Genomic DNA, 24917 nt, shown 5'->3' with positions numbered 1-24917 from the left:
TTCTGCCAACCCGACTCTACACCATAACTTTTCAATCCAGATGGATGGGGCAACCATTACTGCATCCAAAATGGTGAAAAGCCTTGGAGTAACGATTGATGACCAACTAAACTTCTCTGACCACATTTCTAGAACTGCTCGATCGTGCAGATGTGCACTCTATAACATCAGAAAGATCCGACCCTTCTTATCTGAACATGCAGCTCAACTCCTTGTTCAAGCTCTTGTTCTCTCCAAACTGGATTACTGCAACTCTCTACTAGCTGGGCTTCCAGCTAACTCTATCAAGCCTCTTCAACTGCTCCAGAATGCAGCAGCACGAGTTGTCTTCAATGAACCTAAACGAACACATGTCACTCCACTGCTAGTCCGTTTGCACTGGCTGCCAGTTGCTGCTCGCATCAAATTCAAAACTCTGATGTTTGCCTACAAAGTGACTTCTGGCCTAGCACCTTCTTATCTGCACTCACTTCTGCAGATCTATGTGCCCTCCAGAAACTTGCGTTCTGTGAATGAACGTCGCCTCGTGGTTCCATCCCAAAGAGGGAAAAAATCACTTTCGCGAACGCTCACGCTCAATCTGCCCAGTTGGTGGAATGAACTCCCTAACTGCATCAGAACAGCAGAGTCACTCGCTATTTTCAAGAAACGACTAAAAACTCAACTATTTAGTCTCCACTTCACTTCCTAAGCTGCAATTGCCTCTTTGAATATCACACTAATTGTACAAAAAAAAAAAAAAAAAAAAAAAAAAAAAAAAAAAAAAAAAACTACTAACACTTCCCTTCTTAGACTTTACAGACCTGAAACTTGCCTTTAGTACTTATTCATTGTTGCTCTTGGTTGTGTAAATTGCTTCCTTGTCCTCATTTGTAAGTCGCTTTGGATAAAAGCGTCTGCTAAATGACTAAATGTAAATGTAAATGTAAACTATTTTCAACTAAGTTTTATATTTTTATGTTTCTCTTGTTATTGTATTTTTTTCAGGTTTACTACAGTTTTATTTAATATTTTTCCTCTAACATTAATTTTTGCATTTAAACAATACAGTTTTATTAAACCGTTATATTCATTACAATAAGCATCCGCTCACCAAGCATCTTAACACTTTAAAAACCCCTGGTTGCCTTAAATGTTTAAGTTGAATCAAATTAACCCTATGAGTCCATTGAGCTCAAATTATGTTAAACTGACTTAAAACAGCTTGCGTAACGTATAAAATTAAGTTAGAACATGATTAGCTTGGTTTAATAAGTTAGAATGAACTACAAACGAATTGTGTCATGAATAATTGATCATATACAGTTGAAGTCAGAATTATTAGCCCACCGGTTTATTTTTTTCCCCAATTTCTGTTTAACGGAGAGCAGATTTTTTCAACACATTTCTAATCATAATAGTTTTAATAACTCCTCTCTAATAATTGATTCATTTTGTCTTTGTCATGATGACAGTAAATAATATTAGACTAGATATTCTTCAAGACACTTCTATACAGCTTAAAGTGACATTTAAAGGCTTCACTAGGTTAATTAGGTTAACTAGGCAGGTTAGGGTAATTAGGCAAGTTATTGTATAACGATGGTTTGTTCTGTAGACTATTGAAAACAAATTAGCCTAAAGGGGCTAATAATTTTATCTTTAAAATTGTTTGTAAAAAATTAAAAACTGCTTTTATTCTAGCTGAAATAAATCAAATAAGACTTTCTCCAGAAGAAAAAATATTATCTGAAATGTTTGCAGTAAAAACTCAAAATATAAATTCAAGTAGAAAGTATACGTTAACATGATAGTGAAGCAATCGCTTATATTTTGCAAAACAACTACCCACAGAGTTATAGGATCAGAAAAAAAGTCTCTGAGTGTACAGTCTACAACATATTTTGTGTAAATTCTGTGAATTAAACTGCACAACCCAAAATAAATAAAAGCTAATCAAAAGGATAAGAGTTGGCTCACTGTAGAACAAACATCGTTGATTTTATTTCCTTTGACATTTTTGCATTTATGAGAAAAAGCTTTGTTATGGATGTGACACTTTTCTGTTATGGATGTGACTGATGTGAAATTGACACTTGTGTGACTTTTGGTAAATCAAATATAATAGTTTGAAAACACTGACAAATACATTTTTGAGTATTTTTAAAAGTACTGTAAAATACTTCCTTACACAAAAAAGTGTTAAAACGGTTTCGCTATTTTGGTGACTTTTTTTTATAGCAAGGTTGACATCTGTAAGGAATTGCTCATATATATATATATATACACTTCATGTAATCGAAAGAACTGCTCTCATTTATGCTCCGTACTGTATACACATTAATTACAGATGTGTAAATATAAGAGTAATAAAGTAATCACAACAAATGTTTTACATGTTATTTTAACTTATTCCAGTAATCGAATCAAGTTTAAACTTGATTTTTTAAATTATACAAAATTTAACTTAATATTTTAGTCAGTTTGATTGAGATTGAGTTGAAAATACTGAAACATTGCTTTGATTCAATTAAAAAAAGCAGAAACTCAATTTGATGTAATAATTAATTATGTATTATATTCAACTGCAATGTGCAGTCTGCACTGTAAAAAATATTGCCTTTTTCGTTGAATCAAACAAACTTTTCTAGTCATTTCAACTTGCAACACTCACATTTTACTGTAATATAATGTGCATTTACATATCGCATTTATTGTGCATGCACCCAAATCGCTTTGCAATCATGTAAGTGGCTCTTTCCTCAGCACATTACATTGTAGAAACATCCAATAATGTTTGGTTTGCGGCAGGCTATCGTTCTTGCTCACAGAGAGCGTGTCGCACACAGACAGATGCTTTTTTTGTTGCAGCGCCAACCTGTTGCAACAGGCCTGGGTTGCTCTGGCGCTTTGTCCTCCTGCATAATGTTCCCTTCCTCTAGGGGACAAAGTGATAGAAGCTGGTGGGGGTAGGGGGAAGTTTCTATCTTTTCTTCCCTCACTTTTTACCCTCTTTTCCTTTGGCCAGACCACATGAATCCAACATTATGGCTTTTATCTGCTGCTGGGAAGAATGATATCGAATTATCTGCACTGTATAGTGTGTTTTTATCCCGAGCTGGATGAAGACGCTTCAATTAGTTCTCTGTTTTTGACTGTGTTTGGCATACAGTATATCTGGATATTTTTGGGATTGCTTGTTTTTGTTTGTAGTTGCTAGAGTACAGTAAATATTTAGCTCAAGTGTTTTTCTGCAATGTTTGTCACTGAATGAATGCACGGACTAATATCTTTTTCTAATTTTAGTCAAGACTTTTATTCTTGGATCTAGTTCTTTCTTAAATGATACACTTTCCCTTGTGTTTTATGAAACAATGCATGCAAGAAAAGATTCAAATGGGCATTTAAATTTGAGTTTGAATTGAACTATTTATCTAATATTCGCCTCAAAGAGTTTGGGAATTGAGAGTTGAATCAATTTTAATTTTGAAGTGATTCATGGGAATGAATCAAACTAAAATTCTCCTTGTAGTGGTGCAAGAAGTTGAGAGTTGAATCCATTTGAGTTTGAACTGATTCATTGGAATGAATCAAACTATTATTCTCCTTGTAGTGGCACAAAAAGTTAAAAGTTGAATCCATTTGAGCTTGAACTGATTCATTGGAATGAATCAAACTATTATTCTCCTTGTAGTGGCACAAAAAGTTAAAGAGTTGAATCCATTTGAGCTTGAACTGATTCATTGGAATGAATCAAACTATTATTCTCCTTGTAGTGGCACAAAAAGTTAAGAGTTGAATCCATTTGAGCTTGAACTGATTCATAGGAATGAATCAAACTATTATTATCCTTGTAGTGGTGCAAAATCTTGACATTTGAATCCATTTGAGTTTGGAGTGATTCATAGAATTGAATCAAACTATTATTCTCCTTGTAGTGGCACAACATGTTTAGATTTGAATCCGTTTGAGTTTGATCTGATTCATGGGAATGAATCAAACAAAAATTATTCTTGTAGTGGCATGGAAACTTGAGATTTGAATCTATTTGAGTTTAAAAGGATTCATAGGAACGAATCAGGCAAAAATTCTCCATGTAGTAGTGCAAAATGTTAAGAGTTGAATCCATTTGAGTGTGAGGTGATTAATGGGAATGAATCAAACTAATATTCTCCTTGTAGTGGCATAAAAAGTTTAAATTTGATTTCTTTTGAGTTTGAACTGATTCATAGAAATGAATCAAACTATTATTTTCTTTGTAGTGGCTTGAAAAAGTGGGATTTGAATCCATTGGAGTTTGAACTGTTTCATGGGAATGAATCAAACTATTGTCTTTGTAGTGGTGCAAGAAGTTGAAATTTGAATCCATTTGAGTTTGAACTAATTGATATAAATGAATCAAACTATAATTCTCCTTGTAGTTTCACAAAAACTTGAAATTTGAATCCATTTGAGTTTGAAATGATTCATAGAAATTAATCAAATTATTTGTCTTGTAGTGGTGTAAAGAAGTTGAGAGTTGACTCCATTTGAGTTAGAAGTGATTCATAGAATTGAATCAAACAATTATTCTCCTTGTAGTGGCACAAAATGTTGAGATTTGAATCCGTTTGAGTTCGATCTGATTCATGGGAATGAATCAAACAAAATTTTTTCTTGTAGTGGTGTGGAAACCTTAGATTTGAATCCATTTGAGTTTAAAAGGATTCATAGGAATGAATCAGGCAAAAGTTCTCCATTTAGTGGTGCAAAATGTTGAGAGTTGAATCCATTTGAGTGCGAGGTGATTCATGGGAATGAATCAAACAAAAATTCTCCTTGTAGTGGCACAAAAAGTTGAGTTTGAACTGATTCGAAGAAATGAATCAAACTATTATTCTCTTTGTAGTGGTGCAAGAAGTTGAGAGTCGAATCCATTTAAGTTTGAACCGAGTCATAGAAATGAATCAAACCATAATTATCCTTGCAGTGGCTTGAAAACTTGGTATTTGAATCCATTGGATTGATTCATGGGAATGAATCAAATTATTGTCCATGCAGTGGTGCACGAAGTTGAGATTTGAATCCTTTTGAGTTTCAACTAATTGATAGAAATGAATCAAACTATTCTTTTTCTTGTAGTGATGCAAGAAGTTTAGAGTTGAATCCATTTGAGTTTGAACTGAGTCATGGGAATGAATCCAACTAAAACTCTCCTTGTAGTGGTGCCAGAAGTTGAGAGATGAATCCAGTTGAGCTTGAACTAATTCACGAGAATGAATCAGACTAAAATCTCCTTGTAGTGGCACAAAAACTTAAAATTTTAATCCATTTGAGTTTGAAATGTTTCATGGAACTGAATTAAACTTATTCTCCTTTTAGTGGTGAATCCATTTGAGTTTGAGCTGATTCACAGAAATGAATCAAACTATAATTATCTTTGTAGTGGCACAAAAAGTTGAGTTTTAAATCCAAATTTGAGCTGCTGCTTCTAAATATTTGTTGTTCAGACATTTAGTAAAATAGCTTAATTCTTCAACTAGAGAATGTTTTATTTGTCTGACGATTGCACATGCTTAAGAAACAATGAAATGCTTATGGCATGTATAAATATAGTGGCATATATTTAACACATTTTGTGTTTTGATGCATATATTAAGTAATTGTTATTTTTTGAACAAGACTGAAAAGTACTGTTTGACTAAAATGTAAAGAATTAAGAGTTTCATTTCTATTCTTTCTCTTGAGATTTACAAAAATAACCATTTAGTTTAGTAATTAAATTGATGAGTAACTAAGCAACATTCATTAATTTTCTTGTCGGCTTTGTCCCTTTATTAATCCGGGATCGCCACAATGTAATGAACCGCCAACTTATCCAGGAAGTTTATACGCAGCGGATGCCCTTCCAGCCGCAACCCATCTATGGGAAACATTCACACACACTCATTCACACACACACACTCATACACTACTGATTTAGCCTACCCAATTCACCTGTACCACATGTCTTTGGACTGTGGGGGAAACCCACGCAAACGCAGGGAGAATATGCAAACTCCACAGAGAAACGCCAACTGACCCAGCCGCGGCTCGAACCAGCGACCATCTTGCTGTAAGGCGACTGCACTACCTATTGCGCCACTGCGTCGCCATTTATAGATATAAAACTTTCCAAAATTATTAGTGGAAATCCCAAAAATGTTTTGATTAAGTCTTAAACAATGATTCAGATTATTTTGGATTATGAAAGCATAAAAAAGCACTTTAATCCAAAAAGATTGAACGAAAGGAGATTCCTAAAATAAGTGAGCTACACTTTCAGTAGAAGTTTCCCTACTTAAATGACCCTTTTAAAACTTGTGCATAAACGGCCTGAAAAAAATATTATCATCATATAAAGCATTTTATAAATATTTAATAAAATAGTTCTTTAACTTAATTTGGTAAGAAAGCTTTAGGGGTGGCAGAATCAAGGATGATGATTATTTTATTACAAGCCTGTAAGGCTTATTTGAGTTAATATTTAGGTTATTTACTAAGGGTGTCACGATTTCGATTTTAAATCGAAATCGATCGAAATTTATGCTCAATTTCGATTATAGAATCATCGATGCAGCCACGCCCCCAATGTCTCTGTCATATTAAGCGGATTGATTGTAGTGAGAAAACAAAACAATGCAACGAACTAACGACCCAGGCTATATCACAGTGTATTATGATCGTGTGATAGCCATATATACGGCTATATGAAGAGAGAATGATGAGCAGGGCGAGATGTCATACTTACCGGTAAATGCGAAAGTGAAAGCATGCTGAAATATTACCGAGAGCTGTTTATCCAGCCTGACCTCGGTTTATCCGTTAGGAAAATTGACAGAAGTTACTATCTGATCATTTTTTCATGTTTTAATCTTATAATATGTTGTGTTAGGCCAGTTGTTTTGTTCTTTCTTTCGAGCTGTCAGTGCGGAAATGATCAACATTGATCTGCTTCGCGATCTGATGCAGTCTCGGTTCATCTGCTATATATAACATATGTCTCTCTATAATTTAAGCCTGAAATGCAGAATTCTAGCCAACGTTTCTTTAATAGATTGATTAATTCAATAGATAGATTTTGGTAATTATGTGTGTAACTTACCTTTATTCATTTACTGTATGATTTGGTTATGGGTAAAACAAAGACCATGCAGATCAGGTAGTTTAAATGGTAGGCTACAAATAATTCATCCGTTATTAATTAATTAATTTATTCATAATCGAAAATCAAATCGAATCGTGACTTAAGAATCGGAAATGAAATCGAATTGAGGATTTGGAGGATCGTGACACCCTTAATATTTACTAAAAATATATCATTTAAATAATTTATAGAACTAAATGCAGTAAATAGTCTGTATAAAAAGGTCGAAAATGAACCTGTGCAAACAATCCAGCCTTTATAACCAGATTATTTAACAAAACATGATTACTGCAGTTAAATATGTGTAGTCTTTTAATAAGCATGATGTGTACAAGATAGAGAGGATATGAATGTGAATTGTTTATTTTGATACTTGTGAATCGAAATTTGTCCAATAGTAAACCCAAAACGCGTCATGCGGTGAACTCAGCCAATCGTGTAATATCAGTCTCGTCATCTCAGCTCCAGCAGTCGCTCTACAAATGCTACACCGGCTGAATCAATCATCTGATATCGGAGCGCTTTCGTGGTCGTTTAATGCCACATGTGACAGTCACTGCGCAGCGTAAATCCGGACAAGCTTTCTTACCGGCATGCGTCACTTTAAAACAGATTTTGACTGATCTGTGCAGCGCTGCATGAAGTCGAACGCACCTAATGTATTCAGTAGCAAATCTTACTGAACGAATCTGTGATTTAAAATGAATCAGCTAAATAAACGACTCGTTTAGTAATACAGTCGTTTGCTGCCACCTGCTGGCATTTTCAGAATATGATTTTGTCGATCACCTCTGTGATCAGAATGTTATGTTCGAATTGAATCCCATGAAATGTTGCCGCTTTAGGCGGCGCAATAGCCTAGTGGTTAGCGCGCCGACATATGGTGCAATCGCACGTCAGGGCATCGCGAGTTCGAATCCCGGCTCGACGACATTTCCCTACCCTACCCCCTCTCTCTCTCTCCCACTGTGCTTCCTGTCTCAATACTGTCCTATCTAATAAAGGCCAAATATAAATCTTAAAAAAAAAAAAAAAAAAAAAAATGTTGCCGCTTTAATTGTAATGTAAATGCATTTATTTTCTAATTCACTTTTCGATTCAGATACTTTACAACACACATTCAAAGGACTCCATGCTTGTGTGAGCATTTTCTAATGCACATTCAGTGGTTCATAAACATATCTAACACGATTCATAAATGCATGAGGAAAGTAATCCATTGTTTGTTTGAACTCCTCCTCAGAACTGAAATTACACATATAGTGAAGACTAACTTAATGAAAGCTGAATTATGAATCTTTTGAACTGATGTGGAATTTAAGTTGATCATTAATATAGCAGAAAACTCTTATTTTATTATTTTATTTTCATTCATTCATTTTCTTGTCGGCTTAGTCCCTTTATTAATCTGGGGTTGCTACAGCGGAATGAACCGCCAACTTATCCAGCAAGTTTTTACGCAGCGGATGCCCTTCCAGCCACAACCCATCTCTGGGAAACATCCACACACACATTCACACACACACTCATCCACTACGGACAATTTAGCCTACCCAATTCACCTGTACCGCATGTCTTTGGACTGTGGGGGAAACCGGAGCACCCGGAGGAAACCCACGCGAAGGCAGGGAGAACATGCAAACTCCACACAGAAACGCCAACTGAGCCGAGGTTCAAACTTGCGACCTTCTTGCTGTGAGGCGACAGCACTACCTACTGCGCCACTGCCTCGCCGTATTTTATTTTAAATAGTTTTATTTCGATTTTATTAATGTTTAATAACCTTAACACATAAATATAAATCTTGTACATGTTATTTATTTATTTATGTTTTAGTTTATTCAATTAACTATTCATTTCTTTGTTTTATTTATTTTTTTATTAATTTGTATTAATTAATTTATTTGTATTCATATATTTGTATTTATTTATATTGTGTATACTATTTATTTATTTATTTAATATTAATACATTTTTTAATTTGTTTATTTTGTTTTGATTATTTATTCTGTAAATGCTATTTATTTATTTATTCATTTATTTTTGTGTTTAATTATTTAATCAACGATTTCTTTATTTCATTATTTATTTGAATTCATTTATTATTTTTTAATTTTTATTTAAATATATATTTTAGTTTTTATTTAGAAAATGTTATTTATGTTTTATTTATTTAATTAACTATTTCTTTATCTATTTTTTGTATTTATTATTTATTTGTTTTATATACTTTTATTTATTTATTTTGTAAATGTTATTTATTTTTGTTTTTATTTATTTACCTTTATTTATCTATTTTTATTTGTTTATATATTTGTATTAATTAATTTATTTTTATTTATTAATATTTATTTATTTATTTTATATGTATTTATTTATTTTTATGTTTCTATTTGTTTCTGTTGTTATCTATTTAATTACTAGTTCTATTATAAATTAAATATTCACAGAAATTAACTCAACAACTGAACCTGATGTTTTGAACTAGAATTTAAAAAAAAGCACCAAAAATGGACCTTTCACCCAAACACAAATACACGGTGCAATACAAAAATACACGATGAGTCTGTCGGCCGGTTGTCTTGAATAGATTGATTGGATCTTGGTATTGACCTGTAAAAGTGAATGAAAGTCTGCCGAAGCGTGCTGGATTTCTTCTTTTCCAGGCGTGTCTGCTCTGCTGTCCTGGGGCGGCTCTGAATTGGCCGCGTTGAGGATGACAGCCAGTTTTCATAACCACCAGTAATTACACATCTCCCATCCCATTTGATCTTCCTAAGCATGTTGTTTCTCCAGGCCACAGGTTGGCGAGCGGCGCTACCCAAATTCGACTGGCTTTTCTGGGCCGGTCGGCGGATCAGAGGCAGAGAAAAAAACAAGATCAGACATGATGATGATGGTGGAAATGTTTTATTTCAGGAGAAAAAAGGCCTCTCGGCGCAGCCACTGCTCTTTAATGGAGGACGATCGACCGCGCTCTTGTTTACTTTGCATTGCAAATGTGGAATTTAATTTGACACGAGCGCTATATTTCTTTTTATATGTGTGCTCCGTTCTAATATTACTGTACAAACGTGGTATTTGTACGTCAGTAAGATGTATGGCAGGATTTTTTACCACACAGATTTTCTTTCATAACTTTATGGTTGCATAAAAACTTGTTTTAAAATGGCGTGTAATGAGTGTCATTTACTTAGAGGCAATTAAGATGTATTTGAACACTTACAGTAATTAACACTAATTGTTAACATTCCTTCCATTATTAGTTTAAATTTATTTTACGTATCAAGGGCTTCATGAAAACTTATATTTTTATATAACTTTATATTTTTTGTTTATAATGTGTTTATTTTTATTTACTTATTTAATATTTATTTATTTTAAATTGTTTTATTTTATGTTTTTATTAAGTTAATTTGGGAATGTCATTTATTTGTTTATTCATTTAATTAACTTCATTATTTTTTAAAATTAATTTATATATTTTTATTTATTTTAGTTTTTATTTATTTAGAAAATGTTATTTATTTACATTTTATTTGTTCAATTAACTATTTATTTTCTTTATATATTTTTTATTTGTATTTCATATTTATTTATTTGTTTATTTTATTTACTTTTTAATTTTTATTTATTTAATATTTATTTATTTTGTAAATGTTATTCATTTTTGTTTATTTATTTACCTTTCTTTATCTATTTTTATTTGTTTGTATATTTGTATTCATTTATTTTTATATTTATTTTATTTACTTTTTATTTTTATATATTTTATATTTATTCATTTATTTTGGTTTTTATTTTGTTTTTTATTTGTTTTTTATATAGTAGTTTTTTTATTTAATTACTGTTTCTTTTTTTTGTTTCTTTTTATTTATTATTTTTATTCATTTGTTCATATTTATTTAATTTACTTAAATATTTTTATTCAATTATATTTTAATTTGTTTTTATTTTATTTTTATTTGTTTTTTCTTTCTTTTTATTTATTTATATTTATTTTGTTTTATTTTATATATTTTATATATTTCTTTATTTTATTTCTGTTTATTTATGCATATATTTTTTATTATTTTTTTTTAAAGTTAATATTTTTAATTAGTTATTTTTATTCAATCGTCTTTTTATCTATTTTTTATTTTTTTATTTTAACCATCTTTCCATATTATCTTTTTTTGCATGTTTTGCATATAAATATTTGCATATTTTGCATCTATAGTGTACCTCATTTAAAATTCTACTTGTATCAAAGAAATAAATTACATCTTAAAATAAATGCACAAAGAAAACATTACGTTTTAAATTGTAATAACATTATTATTAAGTAATTAATTAATTCATTTTCTTTTATGCTCAGTCTCTTTTATTAATTGCCACCCACAGCAGAATGAACCACCAACTTATCCAGCACATGTTTTACGCAGCAAATGCCCTTCCAACCATAACCCAACTTTTATTTTATTCAATTGTCTTTGTTTCTATTAATTAATTTTTCATTTTAACTATCTTTCTTTATTATCTTTTTTCAAATACATATATACGCTTGTCTGCTGTCTGTCGTATGAATATAATACAAGGCAAGTTTGTACTTTCTACTGTTCAGTAGATTTCTAGCACACAAAATACTACAATCACACTTTAAATTTAATTGCATTACATAAAATATATCAAAGCTAGTATTTATTGCATAGAAAAACATGCACAAGTGCACTTTACAAGTCAAACAAAACTAATGCAATGACGTAAGTGTCCAGATCTGCTGTATGGAGGTCATTGTTGGAGGAAGAAGTTATTGCCAAATGTGACTTTGAATCAAGTCCAAGTTGACCATCCACTGGACAGTTTTTGCTCATTTTGAAGATGCTAAACTGCGTTAAAAGCATGCTTTCCTTCCAAGTCTCATTAGATGATTTTTTTTTTCCTTCTTCCCTTCTGGTTTGTTTGGCGCTTTGTGGCAGAGAGGTCAGATTAACCTTTGTAAACGCTCACAAAGACTGGTGTCAGGTTAACTGAGGCTCTGATTGAAGCCACTGATCTGAGATCAGATCCTCTTACCTGGCGCTGGGTGGTAGAAATGAGTCTGCTTTTCTCAGTTTCAGAATGCAATTAAAGGGACCGTTCACTCCAAAATGAAAATCTGTCATCGTTTACTTTCCCTTCCCTTCTTGCAAACCTGCTTCTTTCTTCTGTTAAACACTAAAGAAATGCAAGTGTTGGAAACCAGTGGCCATAAATATGTTTTGTTTTTAAAAGCAAAACACTTTTATTTATTTAAGTTTTTTTTTTTTGTGATGAATTAATTTTTCTATTCGCATATGAACTCACCGGCCACTTTATTAGGTACATCTTACTATCCAGCTGGACTTCAGAGCTGTCTTAATCCTTCGTGGAGTAGATTCAACAAGGTACTGGAAATATTCCTCAGAGGTGTTGGTCCATATTGAAATGATAGAATCACGCTGTCGACTGCTGTATTTTGTCGGCTGCAAATCCATGATGCCAATCTCCCATTCCACCATATCTCAAAGGTGCTCTATTGGATTGAGTTCTGGTGACTGTGGAGGCCATTTAAGTACAGTGAACTTATTGTCATGTTCAAGAAACCAGTCTGAGATGATTCACGCTTTATGACATGGTGTGTTATCCTGCTGTAAGTATACACTGAAGTCATAAAGGCATGGACACACTCAGGTAGTCTGTGTGCGGTGTGAAAATCCCAGTAGATCAGCAGTTTCTGAAATACTTAGAGCAGCCCGTCTGGCACCAACAGCCATGCCACATTCAAAGTCACTTAAATCCCCTTTCTTACTCATTCTGATGCTCACTTTAAACTGATCTTCTTGAACATGTCTTCATGCATAACAGCACTGAGTGGCTGCCATGTGATTGGCTGATGAATAATTTGTATGAATGTGAAAAGTATGAATGGAATTCGGACGTACTACATCCACCATTTTGTCATGGTCACGTGACCTACGTGCGTCAGTTGCGTCGCTTTACTTCCATTCATGAATTCGCTCGCGGGGCATCATGGGATAGCGCAGCATGCATGGGATGCGCACTCCGGAATCTTGCCGGAAGTAGTAAGTCATCCTGGTACTTTTCGCATACTGATTTTCGAATTCTATGAATTCGGACATACTACTCGGCTCGCATACTGATTTTGGCGTACTATATAGTATGGAAGTATGCGGTTTCTAAATACTAATATTTAGTTGATGATCCAGCACATACATAAAGAAAAACAATTGCTATAATATCTCCATCCATCCATCCATCCATCCATCCATCCATCCATCCATCCATCCATCCATCCATCCATCCATCCATCCATCCATCCATCCATCCATCCATCCATCCATCCATCCATCCATCCATCCATCCATCCATCCATCCATCCATCCATCCAGATAGATAGACAGATAGATAGATATATTATAGCAATTTTTTTTGTTTATGTATATATTTTAAAATGTTAATTATATATATATATATATATATATATATATATATATATATATATATATATATATATATATATATAAACTGTATTTTTTTATAAATAAATACAGCCTTGATGAAAACTTTTTTTTAGAATCATATCTATAATATTGATTTATTTGTTTGTTTGAATGGATAGTTTCTCATTTGCATATTTTAATCACTACACTTTGAAAATCTGTAAATTAACACTTTCCTTTTTTTATATGTGTTTGTGTTTATTTGCGGTTGTGTATTGCATTATGGGATGTTGATCTCTGCTCTGTTAAATTCAACTCTACAGTTTAACTTTTTCGTCGTTTGAAATAACATAAGAAATAATATCTAGAGAAAGAAGTGTGTAAAATAACAGAAAGCGTACTGGCAGTTTATTACAAGGCGTTTGTAGCATAATATACAACACAGACAATAGAGCAGTTTACACTCTTTAAAATGTTCATAAAAGTCACTTTTTTCCAACTTTTCAAGGTTTTCAAAGTTGCTGGAAGAAAAATCAAGTTCCCATAATTGAAAAGCATAAATAAATGGGGGAAAGCTAAAAATTACACTGCTAAACTGCTAACTTTTATTTTATTTTATACCTCATACCGAACATCAGTGATCAGATATTTTGCTGTGCACCCTCTGCAGAAATGCTTTATTGCATTAGGAAGAGCATGACAGCAGACATGCCTGCTAGAAATTAAAAACCCGCCCTTCTCCTGCTTTTGGCAGAGCGCTATCTGTCGTGTAACTCTCCACTTTTCTGTCTAATCTCAGAGGAGGACGCATGATGGGGAAAGATGCGTTAATGGAGGAGCAGATCAAAGCGTGTTAGGTTGAAAACGCCACTCCAGATGATTAAAAAGCTGCTTGTTTACTCTGCGTTTCCGATAGGCCGTCCCTCCCCTCCTTCAGAAGGGTTTCCTGTCTATATTTCCCCTCTTGGAAACTGATAACAGGCCGTCCGGCCGCTCATCCGCCCTCCAGACCTGCTCATGTTTGTCTTACAGTCTAAAAACCCAGTGCTTTCCCTTCATCTACATCTAAAATTTAAATATTGGAAAAAAATGCCAATAAAGTTGTCCATGATTAAGTTTTTTGAGCCCTTATTTGTTTGTAGTAATTTTTAAGTGCTGGGTAAAGATAAATCATAATTAATCGCATCCAAAATAAAAGTTTCTCTTTACATGTGTGTGTATGTTATACTTACCGGCCACTTTATTAGGTACACCTGTCTAACTGCTCGTTAACGCAAATTTCTAATCAGCCAATCACACGGCAGCAACTCAATGCATTTACGCATGTAGACATTGTCTGCTGCAGTACAGAGCGAGCATCAGAATTGGGGGGAAAGGGGATTTAAGTGATTGAACGTGGCATGGTTGTTGGTGCCAGATGAGCCCGATCTACTGGGATTTTCACGCACAACCATCTCTAGGATTTATAGAGAATGGTCAGAAAAAGAGAAAATATCCAGTGAGTGGCAGTTCTGTGGGCGCAAATGCCTTGTTGATGCCAGAGGTCAAAGGAGAATGGCCAGACTGGTTCCAGCTGATAGAAAGGCAACAGTAACTCAAATAAGCACTCGCTACAGCCGAGCTCTGCAGAAGAGCATCTCTGAACACACAACATATATATATATTATACATATATATATTATACAGATATATATATATTGTGTGAATGATGAAGCTGGGGTGGATTTCTCCTTTCGAAAAATAACCGTCACTCTTGAGGCTCTTCACCACCTGTCCACGACGATGATTATTAGTTTTAAATAAATTATTAAATCATAAAAACATGGTACTGCACAGTCTAAATAAATTAACTGGTTATTTTATTTATTTCACAAAATATTTTGTTAAAAATGTTAAATATTAAGTATATAAAATATAAGATATATGCTAATGTGCAAACCTGAATGAAAAAAATCACACTATACTTTACACTGATTAAGTTTTTAACCACAGCATTCATTTTATTAGGTTTTGACTCAAAAAGCTTTGTATATCTGTGTTATAGCTTATAATTATTTTGTAATCTTTACTAGATAATTATGTTATGAATCCAAAACTATAGAACCATTTTAATCAAAAAGGTTCTTTGCACTCAAAGGGTTCTAAATGGAACCATTTTTTGGGTAAAAGGTTCTACTGGCCAAGTATAGAACCCCACGGTTCTGTATAGAACCTCTAGGAACCTTTTTTTTTTTTAGAGTGTAGTAACGAAGTAGAACTACTTCACTACTGTGCGTAAGTACTAAAAGGCTGTATCTGTACTCTACTGGAGTATTGTGTTTTCTCCTACTTCCACTTTTACTTCAGTGCATATTTTCGATGAGTTTAATACTTTTACTCCTATAGATTTTTGTATATGCTGCATCGTTACTCATTACTAGGGGTGTCAAAATAATTAATTTCAGTTCATTAATGGATCATAACCGGTTATTGCGTTCTAACGTCATTTATCACCCATGCACAATATCGCAATACTATGGCGAAGGAGGCAAGGGTGAGTAAATAACGCTCTTACTACAAAACTCCATCTTTACCTCTCTCTCTCTGCCTTTGGACATGTGACCTGCTGGCGTGTTTGTGCGGTAACTTTTCCTCTCCTCTTGGTTGTTAAAAGCGATACTTGTGAATCCAGACACGAGTGTGCCTGACGTGCGAATTTTCTCCACTGTGTCTATTATGGATTACCTGTGATAACTGCATATTATGCGTATATAGGGCCCTATCATACACCCGGCGCAATGTGGCGCAAGGCGCGGCGCAATAGTCTTTTGCTACTTTCAGCTCGGCGCAAGGGTCATTTTGAGGTGTTGTGCCACGCTGTTTAAATAGCAAATGCATTAGCGCTCATATGTGCACCCATCTGGTCTAAAAAAGAGGGCGTGTTTTGGCGCGTTGCTGTTTTGAGGAACTGTAAATAGTCTGTTCTTTATACCAGAACAAAGTCGGTCTATTGTCTGGCGCAAAGTGCGCTTGGCTTACACACTACACACAAGATGCAGAGCAATTCGCAAATATCTTTATATATCAAAAAGATATAATATATTAAGGATATATGTAATAAGGATTTATATAGGATATAAATATAAATGATTAAAATATTACAAAACATATTATTTTCTAGCCTACATGAATTTAAAATCCACTGCCTTACTTTCTTCATCTCAGGAGGCTTTTTCAGTTCATTCAATTTGCTTTTGTATTATGTTATTATTATTAGCAGTATTATTTATTATATCCATATTTATATTTGTTTTATTAAAAACAAGCTTGGATTTGTCCACCTGCAGGTTTTTAGACCATATGGGGCACAGCATGTGTTTTAGGATATAACTCAGTATTTCACACTTTGTTATTATTATTCATTTATTCGTTTGCTGGAAATTAGATATGAATTTAGAAATAGTTTTGAAACAAATCTTTGCGCTTAACAAACGAAATTAATTATTTATAGGCTAATTGATGTCAAAAGCGAAAGTGAACTTACTTTACGTCATGTTAATAGCGAATGCGCTTATGGCGCGATGCAGCTGACTCTTAAAGGGAATGGGAGATGAGACTCTGATTGGTTTATTCTCAAAACACACCTATAACTCATTAAGAAAATAAACTCAAACCTTTTAGACCATGCGCCATGGCGCAGAGCGGATTTTCCCGTCCTTAAATTAGCAAAACTGCGTTTGCGCCCTGCGCTTTGCGCTCTGCACATGGACCGTCAAAATAGAGCTCATAGACTGTAACCGCGGCTGTTCTTCCCACCATCGACATCCCTTTCTGTTGAGCAGGTGAAGACAATAACCAACATAGGAGTGTAAGACCTCTCCAGTCAGTGCTCAAAAAGCAAGCGGGATCATATTTACATGACTTTATTTGCTATAAATGCTCATGCTGTCTTCTGTGCATGTGTTCATTTTAAGGCTGCAGTTCATATATCTTACTGCTGTGGTAAAGAACAATATTGTATTACAAATAATATAGAAACATTAATATATTTATAGATATTAATAAAAAAACTCTTGTGTTGTGAAGAAAAAAGCTAATTATGTATCAGGCCCGGATTGGCTAATCGGGAGGACCGGGAGAATTTCCGGTGGGCCGGTCTGTTTTTTGGCCAGTGTCCCTAGCTGCTTGCAATCTCAGCAGTCACACTTTTTTCATCTATTTATTTATTTGACAATAGCTTTACTCTTTTGATTCATTATTTTGCCGCAGCCCCGCTCTTTTTATTCATTTTCTCGCAGCCCCGTGAGCAAAATGCAGCCTGCAGGTTAACTAACGTTAATGATGATGATGTAATGTAACTATCGACCCCAAACAGCGGCACTTTAGTGAATATAAGAATTCGAATAGTTGATATTGATGAATAATACACCTGCTCAATAAAAATCAAATGATTCATTAAATTAATAAATCTGACATAACTTGATCAGAAATCTAAAAAGGGGAGAAAAAATTGAGCCATCAAAAGAAGGTAGTGCTGTGTCTTAAGGGTCACAAGTCATTACTTATTTTTTATTGCCACAGTTATAACGCCATTGTGTAGGGGTGTCAAAAATAATCGTTTTTTCGGTGCACTGCGATGCAGACGCGGACAATTCGGTATCAGTTCAGTAATAATCATAACCGGTTATTACTGACGTCATTTACCTCATATGCGCTCTGTCGCGAGGGAGGCGAACGCGAGTATTTACAACGCTTTAACTACTTAAAACTCATAAACTGTGCACAATTTGACTCTTTCACTGACATATACAACAATAGCCCCTACTTCACTGAGATCGAGAGAATGAAAGTAGCCTACTCCATTTCTCTCTCTCTCTCGCTCTCTCTCTCTCTCTCTTTCTGACACACACACACACACACACAGTGGCCCATTTGACCTGCTGGCGTGGCTTTTTTTCTCTTCTCGGCTGTTTTACAGCGTTACTTTTGCATCCAGAAACGAGCGAGTTTTTCTCCACCGTGTCTATCATACATCAGCTGTGAGATCGCCGCTGCCGCCTGCCGCTTATCAGCATCACTCATCTGTGAAGAACGCAGCGCGCAAGAGCCAATCGCAACCGTTTTTTTTTTTTTTTTTGAGGGTGTGACCAATCAAAGGGGTGTAAGAGAACTAGACAAGCATCAGAAATTGAGCTGGATATTTATATTTGTTTATATTATTTGCTAAATGCTCATTTTGTTTGAAGGTACAGTTTATATTTCTGACTGTTTGTATTAAATGACAAAATTATATTACAAATTGTACATAAATATAAATATATTCAGACATTTTAATACTGAAGAAATGCTGCTGTGAAGAAAATATAAAACTGTGTATGGAAAGCATCGTCAATGCACCGTGATGCACTGAGATATCGAATTGAACCGAATCGATGGCATGATAATCGTAACCGAACCGTGAGACTAGTGTAGGTTCACACCTCTACTATTGTGGTCCAGTGGTAAACACGTTACGTGTCAACCTGTGTTCGAATCTCACCTGTAAAATTATTATGAATTTTTTTTCATTTTTATTGTAAAGACATATAATGCTGTTCGGGTTGTTGAACAATTGAATTTCTAAAGCGGCTGTTTTCTTGAAAAAAACGTGATGGTGAAATTAGAAACTGTATTGGAATCAGTCGTGAACTGAGGTGGGCTGGTCTGGCTTCAAACTCCCAGGGCTGAAAATGAGTCTCACTCCGACCCTGTTATGTATGGAAAGCATCGTCAATGCACCGAGATATCGAATTGAACTCAACCGATGGCACGATAATCGTAACCGAACCAAACTGTGAGACCAGCGTAGATTCACACCGCTACTCGTTACAATTATAGACATTTTTCTTTGCTGCTGCATGGAGGGCGCCAGTGACCAGCGTCTTCCGGTAGAATGTTTAGAACTACAGCATTCACAACCGGTAATTTGCGATCCGGAAATGGGTTTCAATAGCATTTCAAGAATTCACACTTAGATATTGCTTGACGACTGTAAGCAGGTTTGGCATGCTGTCCCGGGAGAGAACCCTGAGCTCGGAGATAGTTGACCCAGGGCTACCGCCAGGTTCATAGAGCATGTGAGGGGAGTACGAGATCAGATGGTTCTCGAGAGCCCCCCCTTTTTTTTATTTTTATTTTTTTTTTGTAAAGGAGAAAAGGAGGAGAAAGGGGTGGATGGGGGTTTCTTCGGAAAACAAAGATAAGGGAGTAATATCTAGCTAGGCTACTTATAGTGAGTTAGGATAGATCTGATTGGCTAACTAATGAGTGTAGATAGGTGGCCAGCTGCAGTCGATTATATCACGTACTCCTCTCGAAATTAGTTTAAAAACTTCACTTGAGTGGATTACGGAGTGTTTTTGTGACACAACTATAAAAGGTGTTCATTAAAGCTGTTATAATCTGTCAGATCTGTGGTTCAAGCACGAGAGAAAAACAGTATCGTAAGCCATGTTTCTTTTCGTTCTGCTTAATCACGTGCCCCAAAAAAAGATATTTAAAATAAACAAATCAAGATGATGACTGCTTTCTTTATTAACTACATCACACAATGCTTGTACTTTTACTTTCAGTACTTGAGTAGTAAATTTTAAAAAAGACTACTTGCAATACTTAAGAACAAAAAATGTTGAATAGTTTTAGTGCTTCCACTTAAGTCTAGTGCTTAAAGAGCACTTCAACTTCTACTCAAGTCACTTTTTTGAAAGAGCACTTGTACTTTTACTTAAAGGGTCACGAAACACCAAACACATGTTTTGAGCTGTTGACAGTGGTATATGTGTCCCACACTGCTAAAAACTCTATTAGGACCTATATTTCACTAAAAAGTGTAAATTGGTTGTTTTTGCGTTATTTCAAACAAATTCGTACTTCCTGTTTGAAACGAATTTTTGAAGCTGCGTCACGGTCATGACATAATAGCGTGTATTCCAGCGTGCAGACTGGACGTCTGTGCCAGAGTGTGTCTTATTACGTCTTACATTGTGATGCATTAATGCATGAGTAAGGCTTGGTTCAAACCAATCAGCGCGCTCTATTGTGCAACTTCATTAATATTCATTACTGTGTTTACACGACATGGACGCCACGTTGTGTTGGCAGAACAAGCGTGAAGTGTTGCTTTTATAGTTTGCTGCCGTTAAGTTTCGTTTTCATTTTCTCTCTGTGAGAGCGCAGCTGGAGTCACGTGTGGATTAACAGTGTACGCGACGCTCGACAACAATAACTTACGTGTCTAAGGAGGATTATTGTTTACCTGAGAGCTGTTCTCATCTGCAAACGCTGAGATCCGGATTCGCTTGTAGTCTCCTCTTAATAAAGACGCGGCTCTAGTTGCTGGTGATTGTCCTGTCTCTACAGATTTGGTAAGTGAGCGACCAGTGCTCTTTGTTTATTCAGTTTGTTCGTATCGAACTAAGTTAACTATTGCACCGTAACATGTTAGGACCACAACCAAACTTTAACCTCGTGTGGGGTTTTTAACCGCATTTAGTGACCGGAATAACACACGCGGCTTTCTGACGCTACCTGCTGTGTGCATCTAAGTTTCTGGAAAATGCGGAAGTTTTTTTTTCTCATTCGCCGTGCGGTATCAAACATTGCATGATTAAGCTTAAAGCAGATCCTTGAATCAAATATCTCGTTTGTCGCGAGGGGCATGAATGAAATCCCTGAATGAAAGAGCCAAACTGCAGTTAAAGTCCAACATTTAATAATTTGGCAAATAATTCCACTACAGATGTCCATGTAGGTTAAACACCATCACTTTCTACTGTGTGTGAGTATTTTGACTAAAACTCGCGCGTGCCCAAATAGACACTCCCACACCCTCCCACTTTAGTTCCTCCGACACTCCCCCATAAACAGAGCTGGACACGCCCACTTTTCTGACTTTTTCCAAAGTAGAGGTGTGAAAACACCCTGCTGAAACGAGGGGGTTTCATGGCCCTTTAAGTCTGGGTCTCTACTTCTCTGATATTAAGTTTCAATTCTCTGTATGTCCGTACACATGGCAGAATTGACAATAAAGCTGACTTTTGACTTTTTTTGCGTATACCCCATAAGATGCAGTGAACATTCCCTGAAAGCACCGACTCACGTGTATTTCTGCAGCATCACCGAGCCTAAAATAATCCCAGCAGAACATTAGCTGTTGAACGCTGTTTATCAGATGTGTAGCAGACGTTACAGGCTGTTTCTCTACATGATGAGACTCACAGGCCCGCGGCTGATGCTGGAATTACACACAGCCAATCTGATCACACGCTTTTATGTCCCACTAATAGCCTGTTGTTGTGGAATTCATGAAGGAGCAGGAAGCTTTTCTGGAGCAGCGGAAAGACTCTGCATTTGTCATTATGAAGCTGATTAAAGCCCGTGTGTATCGGAGCTCGTCCTGTCTGTATGTATGTGTGTGTGTGTGTGTGTGTGTGTGAACTTCAGGGCTGCGTCTCAATCAGCACTATTAGAAAAAATTGACATTGCAAAATTTTGACTTTATGTAATATACAGCTAAAGTCAAAATGATTATAATTATTTTTCCAAATGTTTACCAAATGGTGTTTAACAGAGCAAGAAATTTTTCACAGTATTTCCTCTAATGTTTTCTCTTCTGGAGAAAGTCTCATTTGTTTTATTTCAGCTAGAATAAAAGCAGTTCTTAATTGTTTTAAAGCCATTTTAAGGTCAATATTATTAATCCCCTTAAGCAATATTTGTTTTGGATTGTCTCCAGCAGGGGCTTTCAAACTGTGGGTCGTGACCCACTAGTGGGTCGCACAGTGAACAAAGGTGGGTCGCGGAACGTCACATAGCTGCAGCTATTTACATTGCGGTGAATCAAAACCAGTTCGATTGACAGCAATAACTCCAAAACCTCTTACTCTAAAAATATCTTAAGTGTGTTTCCTACAAAAAGACAAAGCTGGTTATGTTTCACAGCTGTCTCTTTCTTTTTTTTTCGCTCGACATTACGACCACTGCTCTGTTTGAGCTCTAGCAATCTGCGTTTAGCCGGTAGAGCTCACGTAGAGTGGAGCTCCCTGTAAGGGACCGTCGGAAATTTTTTTTTTTTTTCTGGGTTTTTTTGCTCCGTCCTGCGTGTTTTATTTTAAACACAACTAATTTTCTCTTTAATGAGCACAAACAGTTCCTAAAGTAGTCGAATGCTTCATTATAGATCTGTGCATTCTTACATGAATACCTCTGTTATCAAACAAAACACAATGAGAGATTCATTTGCTGCTCTTCACTAAATAACTATAGTAACTTTAATCAATATGCAAATACAATCGAAAGTGAAGTAGATTTTATAGCTTTATTTAATTTCTATGTAGGCCATTGATTTTAATAGGCTAAACCTTTTATTTTATTGTCAATATTTTCTAATGTTTGCTATGTATTCTGTCATTTGAAGCTATTTGTTGTCCAATATTTTTTACATCCCAACATTGACAGATTGCTAATCAATAAATAGCTATAGTGCTATCTGTTAGTTCTAACGTCAGCTAATGTTATGTAAGGGCATAGATGTTATGGAAAATATAGTAATGTAACTGCCCCCATCATTCCTTCCTCAAGCAAATGTGTAAATATTAGATCTATTCAGCAATAATGTTATTTGCATTGGCATATTTATCTGACGTTTTCCCAGCTTGTAGTAGTCGATCAAAAAGCTATTTAGTTTCTTATGACTACACTAGCAGTGGAGTTTACTGTGATGTGACGGGGCTTGATCATAATCCAGGGGCTTGATCAAAGGTTGATCATATTCTCTTCTGAAAAAAGAAGAGTATCTTTTTCAACAACAAAATGATCACAGTTACAGCCAGCATCCCACAAAAAGCACTTCGAGCCTCATTTTGTGCATTACGAATTGCAAAATCTAAAAAGCTGCACACCATATCTTTTTGACTGCTTTGAATGGACACATTTTTTTACCCGTTTTTCCATAATAAAACATTATGGTGGGTCTTGAAATTGAATTACTTGCCTAGGTGGGTCCCGGAATAAAACGTTTGGTAATCCCTGGCCTACAGCAGAAATCATTCAAACACTAGCTCTACAGTGACGTTGGTGAATTAGTAACGGCTTCTGCTGTTTTGACATCAGCTGCAGATGTGAATGAAAGTCGGAAGAAAAAGGTGCTTAATAAAAAAGGATTTTTAGACTCTCCGTGTTTGATTTTCTTATTTATATACATGATTGTGCCAGTGAACCGTTGTATAAATGCAATATCAAACTCGTAGCAGTGCGATATGGCTGTATATCAGCACTGGTGAGACGCTTAGGCACTCGGGCTACAGCCTCGTACCAACGCATGCCTCCCACCAGTGCTGATATACAGCCATATCGCACTGCTACTTGTGTGATATTGCTCATATATCTTACCAACCACAATAAAAAAAAAATTAATCACTCTGGGTTCACAATTTCAACTGTAAAAATCATAATAAGCACAACAGTAATCTGAATCCACATCATTATTTTTTTGTATATGCACTTATATTTATTAATCTGATTCACACATTTGTTGCCTTGAAAGTCTTTTGCTGGAATTTAACAAGCAGTGAATCAGAGCAGGTGCGCCTTTATATTTCTTCTACATATTTATCACACACAGCGAGTCTTTGAATCGTTTACGGGGGGATTTCCTCCCACAGACACTCAGATCTGTTTGACTCTGATCCTCTTTTCTTAGTTTCCAAAGGCCTGTTTTATGTCATCTTCATGACAGCACATCGCCATGAAGGTTTTAGTGTGAGGTCTGTGTTTAATATTTGAATCATTTGTAGTTTTATAGAGCATGTGATGTGGGTTTTTGAAAAAAAATATATTATATTTGCAGTTTGTAATTTAGCTGTTCTTCGATCATCATAATAGTGCATGTTCAATAAAAATATTGCCTCTTAAAAAAACTCCAGTCGGATCTAAATTGTATAAATGAGTCATATTTTTGATTCTTTTGGATGAACTATGCATTAAAGCCTGAATTGATTCAAACGAATCTTTTGCTTGCTACTTATTTTCATCAACACTATCAAAGTAACACATTTGCAAAGTACCCACCTACCCCTAACACTTTAAAATAGGTGACCAATAAGAGCAGAGCTGGCTTTAAAATACCATGTCATGTCCTTTTTTTCAAAACGAAGATTCATTTAGGATGCGCGTTTCTCTGAGTGTGTTTTCACTTCTAGTTGAACAGTAACACCGAATGCTGTAATGAGGATTTCCGTGTCGAAGTTCAGGTCCTTTAAAGTGCCGCTGCTCCAGTCATTAAAGCAGCTCTTCGG

The 24917-nt window shown here is 35.1% G+C and overlaps 1 protein-coding gene and 1 long non-coding RNA gene across 3 annotated transcripts in view; both read left to right on the top strand.

Annotated features, from left to right (window-relative positions):
• rnf43 (ring finger protein 43) overlaps window positions 1-24917 on the top strand; it is a 241885-nt gene that overhangs the window by 19363 nt on the left and 197605 nt on the right. The gene's annotated exons all lie outside the window — the stretch shown is intronic.
• LOC141385723 (uncharacterized) lies at window positions 19961-24445 on the top strand. The gene is made up of 3 exons (XR_012406624.1): window positions 19961-20354; window positions 21578-23852; window positions 23969-24445. It is a non-coding gene; the product is annotated as an uncharacterized lncRNA (long non-coding RNA).

The sequence above is a fragment of the Danio rerio genome, chromosome 5 (genome assembly GCF_049306965.1).
Source record: "Danio rerio strain Tuebingen ecotype United States chromosome 5, GRCz12tu, whole genome shotgun sequence".
NCBI lineage: Eukaryota > Metazoa > Chordata > Actinopteri > Cypriniformes > Danionidae > Danio > Danio rerio.
This window is presented reverse-complemented; position numbering and strand designations above follow the sequence as displayed.